The sequence below is a fragment of the Centroberyx affinis genome, unplaced genomic scaffold, assembly GCF_046629955.1.
Source record: "Centroberyx affinis isolate AG114_WGS23_722 - 3 ecotype Tasmania unplaced genomic scaffold, CSIRO-AGI_Caff_v1 ptg001258l_1, whole genome shotgun sequence".
Lineage (NCBI taxonomy): Eukaryota > Metazoa > Chordata > Actinopteri > Beryciformes > Berycidae > Centroberyx > Centroberyx affinis.
Genome location: NW_027279769.1, coordinates 140,784 through 153,128, shown reverse-complemented (window position 1 = coordinate 153,128; position 12,345 = coordinate 140,784).

The window sequence follows — 12,345 nt, the reverse complement described above, 5'->3', positions numbered from 1 at the left end:
GTCCACAGTCGTATATTCACAAACATGCAACCATTGATTAAAAAGATAAAACGACCACAATCTAGACGACCATGTAGAGCTACACTGAGCTGCATGTTGCAATAAGCAATGCCATTGGTTCTCAAGAAAGCCAAGTTCATGTTTAGTGTCACATTCACTGTGGTCTATACAGATGGTTCTGATGTGTTCCTTTAATTATATTCGATTCCACCAAGTAATTTCATGTCAGGCTGGAGAACCAACAGGGGATCCTCTACCTCCTCAGGCCCTGAGTGGCCAGACAATCCTCATTATGGTGAAACATACACGCTGAAGAAATACCTTCACCCCACTAAAGCAGATCCCTGGTGGGACTCAGCAGCTGCCATTTACCACCGGCTCCACCGCTTGTTAATTCCATGTAAACCTCTGAATGCAGCCAGGCTACAGCGCCCCCTGGGGACCTGACCGTCATCAGTAAGGCCTTAATAAAATGGAGCAGCTTATGGATAGCGTTAATCCACCACGACCTGAGAAGGTGCCAAGATACCTGCTGTCATAGATAGGCCCCAGCTGCACATAGGCATTTTACCACATACGGTTGGACTACATACTGTATTAAAAAAACAGTGCTGTAGGTGCATGTATTGCCGGCTTCCCAATAATCCAATCTGTAGTGGTGACTCAATCACTACACAGCAGAATGATATAGTGAATTAAATCTAAATTCAGGCTGAGGAACAACTTAGTCAGCTAATCTATAAGACGTGATTGTGTTATTGCAACAACTGGATTTGCTCCCCTCTTCCACGAGCCACTATAGTGTTAGAAGATAGATCAATGACAGTTCACAGATTAGCCCCCAACTTTCTTGCTTATCTCCATGGCTCTTAGTGCAAGTTACAGCAGAACACATTACAGTGAGGGAGAGGTATGGAAGGGAACAGTTTCATGCAATGACCTCTGTTGCACTGGAGTGTGATAAAATGTCTCGGCTTCTGTGCTTTTAATCCATCAAAGTTGGCAAAAAAAAAAAGAAAGCCTCAGCCATAACGTGGCTACAGAGGTTTCATCATAACTGGGCTCTGAAATGAAGCTGACAATATACAAGAAATTACAGAGCCAACTGCATGTATCCATCAAAAAGGGGCTGAAAGTGAAGCTCGTTTTTTTGCATCAAACCATAATGTAGCCAACATATTTCAACAAGAAAAGATGGGGAGCACGGTGACACTCAACTATGAATACATTATGAGGTGAAGACCAAATAAAATGAGACTTTGTCCCCTGTCACTTTTATGAGGTTACCATGTATACTATGCAGCCATCCAGCAGATGAAAGTCGTTTTATGCATTCACGTCCAGAAATGATGCCGTCTAGAGGTTACTCAGCGCTAAAAATAGTTAGATATATAACATCTTGAGAGAGGTGGATGCTATTATGGGCATGGGGAGCATGGGAAGGAAATAAAACAGTAAATTTCAATGCACCTTCGTGGGAGAGTAGCTACTGTCACCTAAATTAGATTTGTCAATTCATGTATTACAATCACTTAGTCAGAGAAAGCAAGCTGGAGCAAAATAAAAAAGATGGATGGCCTGACGCATCGTATGGCCAGCTCTATATAGTGAAAATACTGCAGGCATCATTTAGCATTTCTGCCTAAATGAAGCTTTTATTGTATTCTTGCCACAGTGACAAATTTATTATTGAAACAACTTTTCCAATACAAAATGAAAAAGAAAATGAATTACGCATGAGCAAAAGTTTCTTAATTATTCCTACTGTGGGTATATGTGTGTGTCTGCATGCGTGTGTTTGTGTGTGTGTGTGTGTGTGTGTGTGTGTGTGTGAGTACATACAAGTGTGTGTCAGCCTGTGTGCTTCAGAGCCCAGGGCCGCAGATGGGACCTGGCCTCACCTATCAGAACTGTCTATTAAGCAGGTGACAGGGTGTCTGTAATCACCACCTCGGCAGAGAGTTCAGACAGACCATTTCCCACACACACACACATACCCTTCCATAATCAGCCTGGCTGGCCAGGCTTCCCTCATCATTACCCCAGGAGACAGGAGATGGAAAAATCTCACCAATACCACATCTTCCTGCTCTGTCGGATGGCTGATGGTGGAAGTATGGTGAGATTTATTTTTTCATTTTGCACAAGGTTGGGAACCCATATTGCACTCAATCACAGTTAGTTAAACTTTCCCCCCACTGAGGATGAATAATTTTGCATATGAGGTGAGGTTAGGTGAATGGTGGAAATGATCAGTGAATGAATCAATGTAAAGCGAATGTCATTTGTCACTGCAGGGATACCTGGGCGACTGTCTCTGATGGATGAAGCACTGGGTCAAATCTGTGGTGATCCTGTGGCAGAAAATAAAGGGAGAGGGGGGACGGAAGGGCGAAGAGGGACGGGGGGGATAGCGGAAGGATGGAAGTCTGTGTTAATGATATGGTCATATGTACACGGTGGAGCTCAGATGTGATTAAGGCAATGATATGATGGGTGGTGTCAGCGCTGAGCTTAATGACTAATGCAACGAGATGGAATTGGAAGAGACACTGGTGTCAGGCTGAGGTGGAATAATGCCTCGAGCCACGGCAGCAGCAGACACATGGAACTGCCACAATGAGCAGCCTCATAAGCACAAATCATTACGGTAGCTGGAGACTTAGACATGCATAATTAGCCTAACTGCACAACAATACAAAATTGAAATTCAGTACTTTTGACATTCTGTCAGGCAAATGATAAATAACCAGAAAAAATAATGATGATGATTATTTCACTTATTTGTCATGAATCAGTATCCACTGCTCTAAATGGAAGCATATTGAAAAAAAAAAAAAAAAAAAAGCGAGAGAAATGCTTCAACAATAGGACAATGACTTGGTAGAATAATGAGCTCCCCAACCACCATGTACAATAGTATTCATAGCACTGTGAACTCTAAAGTCCTTGGTGGTGAAAAGGAGAAGCCTAAGTTTGAAAAAGATTAACTTTTCATCCCACAATTCAAACAAAGGAAGTTCTTGAGGCCACTGAGGTAGTGCATCTGTTAAGTTAGACTGGAGGAAGGTGTGTGTATATCTGTATATGTCTCATTCAGCCAGCGCAGTGAAGGAACTAAACAAGATTCACATCCTGTCATGTTCACAGTCTAAAAGAGAGGATAGTCTAAAAGAGGGCTCAAAAACCAGCCCCATCAGGAAGACCCGGGACATGGTCTCATTCCACTTTTATTGCTACTTGGCCTTTCAGGAAACAGAAGTGCTTGCCATTGCACATCTCTAATAATATCTCTCTGCATACATAAAGAGGAGGATGGGGAGGCTCAGAGGAAAGCCCGGATTGTTTATGGTTGCAATATAGATTTTATACAGCTCCCAGGAAAAGGGAATTACGTCTTAAATTACAAAGATGTCTCTGTGAGTTGTCAGCAGCAGGAGTTATATGGGCCTGGCGGCTAGTGTGGCTGTTTGGCTGTGGCTGTGGGGGACACTGGGGAGCTGAAGGCTCCAGAATGGGGCTCAGCAGAGACAGCTGACCTATGCAGAGTCAGCTGAAAATAACACAGTTCCTCGTAGCCCCCGATGAAACAATGGCCCAGATGAGGCTATAGCGTGTGAATTACAACAGGAAGGTAGAAAAACATGGTACACACACACACACACACACACACACACACATACACACACACATGCACAAACACACACACTGCTCTATCCAAGGGTAATCCAAGTGTAAACTTGCCTAATAAACTATTAAAAAGCAAACAGACACAAGGAAACATTGAAGGACAAAATCATTGATTTGTGTATTTTTAGGTTTTTAAACTATCTGGACTTTTGCTATCAGGGAAACTAGCCTTACTAACTAGATCTGCAAATTTTTCTGTTGCTCAGAATCAGGCTGTGAGATGTGCAGGGCTGAGCCTGATAAAGGCAATGCCCAGTTAGTTTATTATGTTTTTAATATATACACACATAATTGGGCTAATGTTATGCTCGTTGCTATGCTGTGCCGCTGTAATGGCAGGGTGCTACCACTGTTCACCTGTATGCTAACCGTGGCTCAGTTCAGCCGACCAATTCACGGTGACTTAGATTTGGTGCAGTTTTACCTTGTCTTCTGTAGTCTGTTCTCTAAATATAAGTACAGAGAGCTGAGTTGCCTAACAGCACATAGACGAGAGATAACGTTATCGCTCATCAGCTCTATTTATGATGATCGTCTGGTCTTTTTGCAAAAGCCTTGTTAACACACATGAATAATTGGTTGACATGGTCTATTCTGATGTATCGTAGCAAAATTATTAGCCTTGATGGTAATAATCTATTGCTCACAAGCCCTAGAGTGTAACCCTTTTGTAACCCATGCTGATCCCCAGCATTACTGTTTCACTTTTAGCTGTGTTGCACTTTGCACCATGTTTCAAATAATGTTATTGTAGTCATGCCCATGAGTAATTTCAGCAGCTCCTATCAAAAATATAGTACTCCTAACTGACTTATGTCAGTGTTGAACCTTTGAGAATTAATTGTATTTGTTTGGCTCAGTGAGGAGGTGTGTATGTAATTATGGGGTACTAAAATAACAATGCTGTAGTTACAGGTTAACAAACAAGAAGTCCGGGAATTAAGATTTACATTAAGATTACAATTTTGTAATTAACAAATGTTATCAGTGCTTAAAAGGTTCATGCACTGGAAAAAGGCCATTGTAAAGTACTACCCATGTTTCTATGAACTACATGGGTTGATACACAGGTTGCTCTGGAAAAGAAATTCTACACCTGAAAAGCTGAACTGAATATTAATAACTTTTCTTTTTATTTTCCTAAAGTATCCCCTCAGATATGATAGTAGGTAGTAGTAATAGGTAATAGTAATATATAGTAATAGTAGTAGGAAGTAGTAAGGCTAGAGTGAGCTAACTTGTGGCTTAAAACAGTGAAAGTGCAATAGGAATGTAGATGTTTTCTGCATAAAAAATACGGTATCTTAATACAAATTCCAAATATTCAGTTATGTGTTTATAGTGTAGTTTATAAACTATGTAGGCTACGAAGTGGGGACATCTCTGTCACCAAAGTTTACTGGGCCTGAGCTTCATCTGATGAATCATAATGCAGCTGGACAGAATGCAGCAGAGTTCAGAGAATTAAAGGAGCGGCATAAAGGAGCGAACACAAACTCAGACTCACACTTTCATCTCTGATCGGCGTTCACCTGCACATTGAGAAAGAAAACTCACATTGCATTTATTTGGAGAAACATCAACAACATCTATCCTTTTAGAAAGGAAAACATGGCGAGTGATTTCCATCTTGGTAAGCCACATGTATTTATAATTGTATTATTTAACAGAAAAAGATTAGTACAGAGGATTTTGCTCAACAGACAAACAAGAGACAGTCAGGATAGACTAGTTGTTTGTGTTGAAGGATTTGCATTTACGTCCAGTTCTTCCTTAGTTTGATTTACATTGTAAATTCACTCAGTCAGATTTGTTGTTGAAATAACACTATGATTAAAGGCATAAGATGAAGCTATGATGAAGCATGTTGACCTTGAATGAAGCTACATCAGGTGGCCTTATGGTTATTTGATTATTAAGATGTTGCCATTGCATTTCTTTCAGCATCGATGCAAATTGTCGCTCAACTCAATGTCCTTAATGACGATCGCCATGAAAACATCATCTGCATGTTTGCGAAAGTCCTGAATAAGGAGCGTTACCTTTATGTCGAAGCCTCTAGTTTCTCTGGAGTGACAGCTGAGCTCGACTGTGATCTTTCACCTCAGTCTGCTGTTGGTCTCGGCTCCAAACCTGCTTGTGGATTTGAGAGCCTCGATATATGGGAACCAATAGCCAGTGCAGCTTCATCAGCATGCAAACTTCTCTTGGATATGGACAAAGGAGACCTTCCTCTCACAGAGAAAGAGTCTCCTCTCATGACCAAAGACACAGTGTTAGGAAATGCTGGAGCATCCATCCACCCAGCTCAGCATGTTGAGGCTCAATCCAACCTGCTCCGCCTTGTTGAGGCTCCATCCCATGAGGCTCCAATGACTGATGACTTCAAAATCATCGAGAGATTGAGGCTGCTTCAGCACTCCCCCAATGGTTTTGATGATGACTACCACTTGGAGGCAGTTGGAAAGAGATACCTCTATGCCCCCCCATGTGACACATCTGGATTTGTGGCTGACTACTGCTCACCCTGTGGATCCACTCTGGGCTGCCTGGATGAGTGGGAGCCACTGGTCAAATCCTACTTTGACTTGGAGAAGGAAGGATTTGGTGAGGAGCTCCTCTATGCTGCATCACATCTCTCTAGATTTGCAGTTGACAAATGGGAACCTATTGTCAGCACTGACTCTCACCTGATGCAGTTCCTCTCAGTCCTCCTGGAGGAAGAGGAACTTGGTGGAAAGCACATGTACACTTCCTCATCAGCAAGTTCTACATTTATGGCTGCCTGCGTTGCACACCATGCCCCTACTCAAGATCATCTTGATGAATGGGAGCCAATCGTCAAAGCTGATTCTAAACTGATTCTGACTCTCCAGGACTTGGAGAAGGAGGAAGAACAATGTCCTTTTATCAAGAAGGAAATGGTCGACTCTTGTGCACAGATCGAGGCCGCTGCTGAAAGCTCTCTCACTGTCCTGCATCAGCCTATATGTTGCAAGGCAACAAAAGTCACTGTCCTCTCTGCTGGACCTGACAATGATTCCACTGCAGAGGAGGTTCTCCCCGTCTCTCTTGCTGAAAAAACCCTGATTCACCTGCTTAAGGAAGGATCAACCAACCTGCTTCAGGAGTCCCAGGCTCCAGCCATCCAGGTTGAGGTCAAAGCTCCACCAAGCCTTGTGGTTGAAACTGTAAAGGACACCAAGGATCTGTCCGGTCTGACCCTGGAAAAGACACTTCCACCTGTCCAACTGGTCAAACCTACAGGACCTCAGAGTTACAGTGCCAAAGACAGCCTGTCGACAAAACCAAAGAAGAAGAAGCGTGGCTTCTTTTCTTGGCTATCCCGCATATTCCGGGGGAAGAACAAGAAATTTGCTGACAACATGGCTAAACAGAAGGAGATGAGCAAAAGCCCTGCTGCCCTCTCATCTGCAGGCCACTTCTGAACTGCTGTTATCTTCCCACTTTACAGAAATGAACAACTGAATCATTTTATTCAAATACATTTGTTTGCACACTACTGTTATAATGTCTTTGCACATTTCTGTTTGAATATATGTTTTTCTATATCTTTATTACTTATTATTATGACATCCAGAAGAAGGCATGAAACATGTTGATGATGTAAAATAAATATTCTCATATGTAGAGACGTGTGCAACCGTCATATAATTACTTATTATACCTCTATTACTAACAATATAATCAATATTTATTCTAAATGTGGCTGTTTTTTCACTGAGAGTCCATGTTGCTTTTAATATACCACTTGTTTTCTGTAAAAAAAAAAAATGTCCATCCTAACCCCTCCATATCATCATGTGGGGGACAATAACACAGGTAAAAACATATTATATAAATGTCTGTTTGTAGGAATGTGTGATTTAAAAGATGGCACTAATTTTGCAAGACTAAGTGCCTCAGACAGGGCGAGCCAAAGCCTAGACACTCAGGCTGTGTTACAGCTCATTAAGGGTTAAAAAATCTGTAGCTTGATGTAGCTTGGAACTAAACCAAGCTGAGACATTTCTAATTTATTTGGGCTATCTCGTACAATAGAGCACAATTCTCATGAGAGGACATAAGAACTAAAGCAGATTTTCACTTGTGCTGTCTTGTGTTTGAATACTAGCTGATCTAACTACAGGAGCTGCTCAACACCTTGCACTGGCCTGTCTTATTTTGGTGACAAACACCCACAAAAAATGGTCCGGGTCATTGCAGACACCTACAGTATATTGCAGTGGACAGATAAGGAAAGAGGCAACTTCTGATTATCACCACAGGGCCTTCTTTGGAAAGTGAATTGCTCTTTCTGTGTCACTGAATCAGTCCGGTTCCACTGGCCCATGAGCCACCAACACATTCTCACATAACCCCAGATGGTCAATCGACTATTGTGGGCTGTCCCTTTGTCAGAGACAACATGCAACACTGCAGGTAATCATCAGGGTGAATCACCCAGGGGCCCGGGGTTCCAGGTATTCAGAGATAAACAGAAAGAGCCTGAGTGTGCCATCGGAGAAAGTGGTTGGATAGGAAAGTTTCTTTACTGCTATGTGGCTCTGTGGCTTTGTCTATGAATAGCCTTATCCCTGAGCAGCACAGTGTCAGGGTCCTGATCCTGGGACAGGAGAACATTTATCACAGAGGCGGCCCATTTATAAAATGACATTCCTAACTGGCCCTCCTCCAGCTAGGAGAACCAACCACTGGCTTTACTGCACAGTGTGGATACAGAGGATCTCAGCTGAAGAGGCAGAAGAGGTGTCAAGAGGTGAAACACATCCTACTGTATCCTCCGGATCCTTGCTTAAAGGTTACAGAAGAATTTACCCGGTACAGCGTTCCTGGGACAAGAGGAAAAGTTCACCAAGGATATCGGTCAATAACAAACCAACTATCTCCATTCCTCAATACACAGCAATGTCTTTCCGCTGTCGTCTGTATAAGGGATGCTGCATCAAATTCTGATCAAATAACTCACTCAAAAGTACATGGAGCATAACATTTACATTGTCATTTATCAAGACAGCAGGAATATTCATTATTAATTTATAGCCTATTGAATTATTTAATATAGAGAATGTTGTCTGGGAAATGTTTATTATGGTGTTGAAAAGTGTAAACATCTACTGTCGAATCAATGAATAAATCACATTTTCTTCCCCCACTGAAGGGCAATGCTTAGAATGGCAATTAAACTGCAACAAGACTGAAGAATATATACATAAACACATGGGACTGTTTCCTTTTCTCTCCTCTAGTTTTGGACACAAGCCATGTACTTCAGAGGAAAACAGATTTGCACAAAGAACAGCAGCCAAGCCTCTAATACTTGAAATGTAATTACTAAATATATCTACACACTCATTACACAAATTTGTCGTGAAGTTAGTATAAGTGTGTGGTGTCTAAGAAGCCAGAAAGAAGTGTGATAAGAAGAAAAAATGTGTTGGTTCTGTACAGATGGTTAAATATGCATGCATGTCTGCACACTGTGTTGAAGGACTCGCCCAAGACCTCCAGACGCACCAGCCAGGTCAAACGACCTGCCGTTGTCCCTCTATTAAGGTTAATAATTCACAGGGCAATTAGGGTGTGTGTGAAATGTGAAATGTTCTGGTGTGGGGGAGGGGAATGCAGGGCTGATATGATGATGAGGGAGCTCCCCCTCCCCCTCCCCCTCTCCCCTGTGCCCAACCACTTCATGCCCTTGATCTCCAGGCCCAGAGATCGACAACGTGACAGTGACATTAACAAGCCACCGCCAAGGGGGCCAACTTAGTGCACATTAACAGCCTCTTGTTAGCCTCATTATAGGACATATGCTTTAAATCACAGATCCAGGAGCAGAGCTCCAATAGACGATTGATTTCTGCCTTCTTTTTAGGGCCCCTCAACTCAGGTATGCAAAAACAAACTTGGTGGTTTTGAATGATCCAAATGGCCAAACCTGCGAAATAATTCAAAGCCAACGCAGTCAATCAGTTTATAGAGGAAAGATATAATCTAATTAGATATAATATATAATCCTAAAATAAATGATAATAATATATATAATACATACAAGTAAACATGTTGTCCTCCACGAATGATGCAGGCACCCCATGGGCCAATCAGAACCACTTAAACAAAAGTTGTACTGCCCCCTGAGACCAATCAGTGTAATTTTGAAAATTCCAAAATGGAGCAATGACACGCATCATTTCCCATATTTTCATCAAAATCCAATCAGTGGCATCAGATATTGTGCATGACGGACAAAGAGACAAACAGACAAAGGGACAAACGGATCATAGTCCCTCCCCGATGTCATTGTGGGGGACAATAAATCTAAAACCATTAGTTTCAAGGTAGAGCTCATGGGCCGTAAGAAATGGGAAAACTTAGTCACACATGTCATTTTTAATGCCTGATTCTATTTCAATAATATATAAATACCTTTTGAATATTCAAAAGACCGGTTTGGACCCAGTTTCTAAAGTAACCAAGTGAAGATTTAAACAACAAAATAGTATGTAATGGTCACCTCTGGTGGCTCATTACTATAATTACAATTGCAGGATTTTCTCTGAGAAATTAAGATTGACTAGAGCAAAAGAGAGCACTCAAATAAGCTTCAATATATAAGAACTTCCTTAAACAATTAGATTTGTAAGAGAAAACTGAAGGTGAGCAACACCAGGGCTCATTGGTAAGGGTGATCATTCAGTCTTGAACTTTCTGCCAATTGCAATTCTGTTTAAGCCCCTTGAAGCCTGATTATAAGGCATTAGTGTCTAGTGTGCATACACTGCCTGAATAGAAATCACTATCTACCACTCCAAAAGAGCAACTTTTAAAGCTAATCTCTGTAGCCTTCTTCGGTTCTCTTTTCAACTACAGGGCCACTGAAAGAGATATAGAAAAGTATATTCAACACAGTCTAAATAATTTAGAAACAAAAGCACCAAGACTCTGCAGTGGATTTTGATGGCTTAAACTTTGTTTTTCACCAGCTTTTGTTCGGGAGGGAGGAGGTCGATACTGGAAGAGGGTTTAAAAGATGACAATGAGAATCAATACTGCTGTTGCTGTGCCAGGCGGATGCCATCAGAGGCAGGAGATGGACAGACAGAGCTATTTCTGAGGGCTGACTCACACTGACGTCTTTTCTCCTATGTTAGTGGCAGACACAGTCAGAGGAGGGCTCAGCACATCTAGCCCAACTAGCGCCTTGTCCACTTCACGCAACAGTGAAGAGCAGAGAGACCCCCGGACTAATTAGTCCTCTAATTTGTGCATTCCAGACAAAGCTATTTTCAGACACAGAGAGTCTGAGGGAGAGAAAAGAAAAAGTTGTGCAGCTGAAGAAGCCAGAAGAGCTGAGTCATCACATCAGTCTGCTGCCCTGCTGTTCCAAACAAAATTGCTACATTTCATAGACATTGATCCAAGCTTTAATTCTGATGAGATTCTGAGCGTGTGTGGTAAACTGCAAAGGAGTTCATCTCTAACACTACCTAATGGTGGACAGCTCACCTGAGTCTGCACCACATTTATGATACTAGTGCTTCAAACTTGGAAAATGGTGTGAAACACAATCCCACTTTACCCTCATGGGTTTTAATCTATTTTCACATTAACCCCTTTGCTACGACACTTGACCTGCAAGGTTTCCAATATAACACCACGGTGTCAACAAACAGATTCATGTGTCAATCGGCATCAGTGAAGCGGAGCTGGGCAATATTGTGCTGATTGTAGATGTGATGTGGCTACATGGCGTGACTCCTGTGGCCTGGGGAGGTTGGCACGGCCAGGCCACGGGGCTCCCAGCTGGGTAATAAATCACTGGCATGACAGGCATGGTGGCCTTTACATTATGACACACGCACCCACACGCACACACACACACACACACACACACACACACAAACACATGTACAGACAACACACATATATATGCAGCCGGGCATACATCCCTTAGACACACAAATATACCCCCCTACACACAGACACACACACATAAACAATGTCACCTTGCACTTTACACTTTAACATCCACTGTACCAGTGGACACATAGAGGTTACTTCTGTGGCTTCAATGATGCTGCCTTCATCATCATCATCACCATCTCGTCACCATCATTCATCATCCTCATTTTTATGGTTTTAGGTATTTTGACAATTAAAACACAATAGTCTGATGGTTCATAAGAATTTCATCAGCGTGACATCCAATTTAATGTTGTAATATGTGGTCGTTCTCTTGATTGATATCTTAGACAAAACAAATCAATAACCCTAAGAAATGCATCCCCTAAGATGCCCCATCTAATCAAAACAATCAATCCTGGATGTCTAGCTTGGTCTGTAGTCATTACCAGCCTACAGAGCCCTGGAGCTCCTAGTGAGCTGAGCAGAGTACCTTGAACATTAGCGTGGTCAAACACCCTCAGCACAGCAGGATGAATGAATGGCAGGGTTGTGGAACCAGCAAAGCATGATCATACTAATGGGCCACGGTAAATGGGCCAGCTAGTGGGCAGTATGGGGACGACTGGCCTGCTCTGTGATCCAGAGCCGTGCCCATTTCACGGTGTCTGCCTGGGACCCTGCCACACTCACTCACTGAGATGGAGAGCTCTTGGTACGGGAGCCAGGATT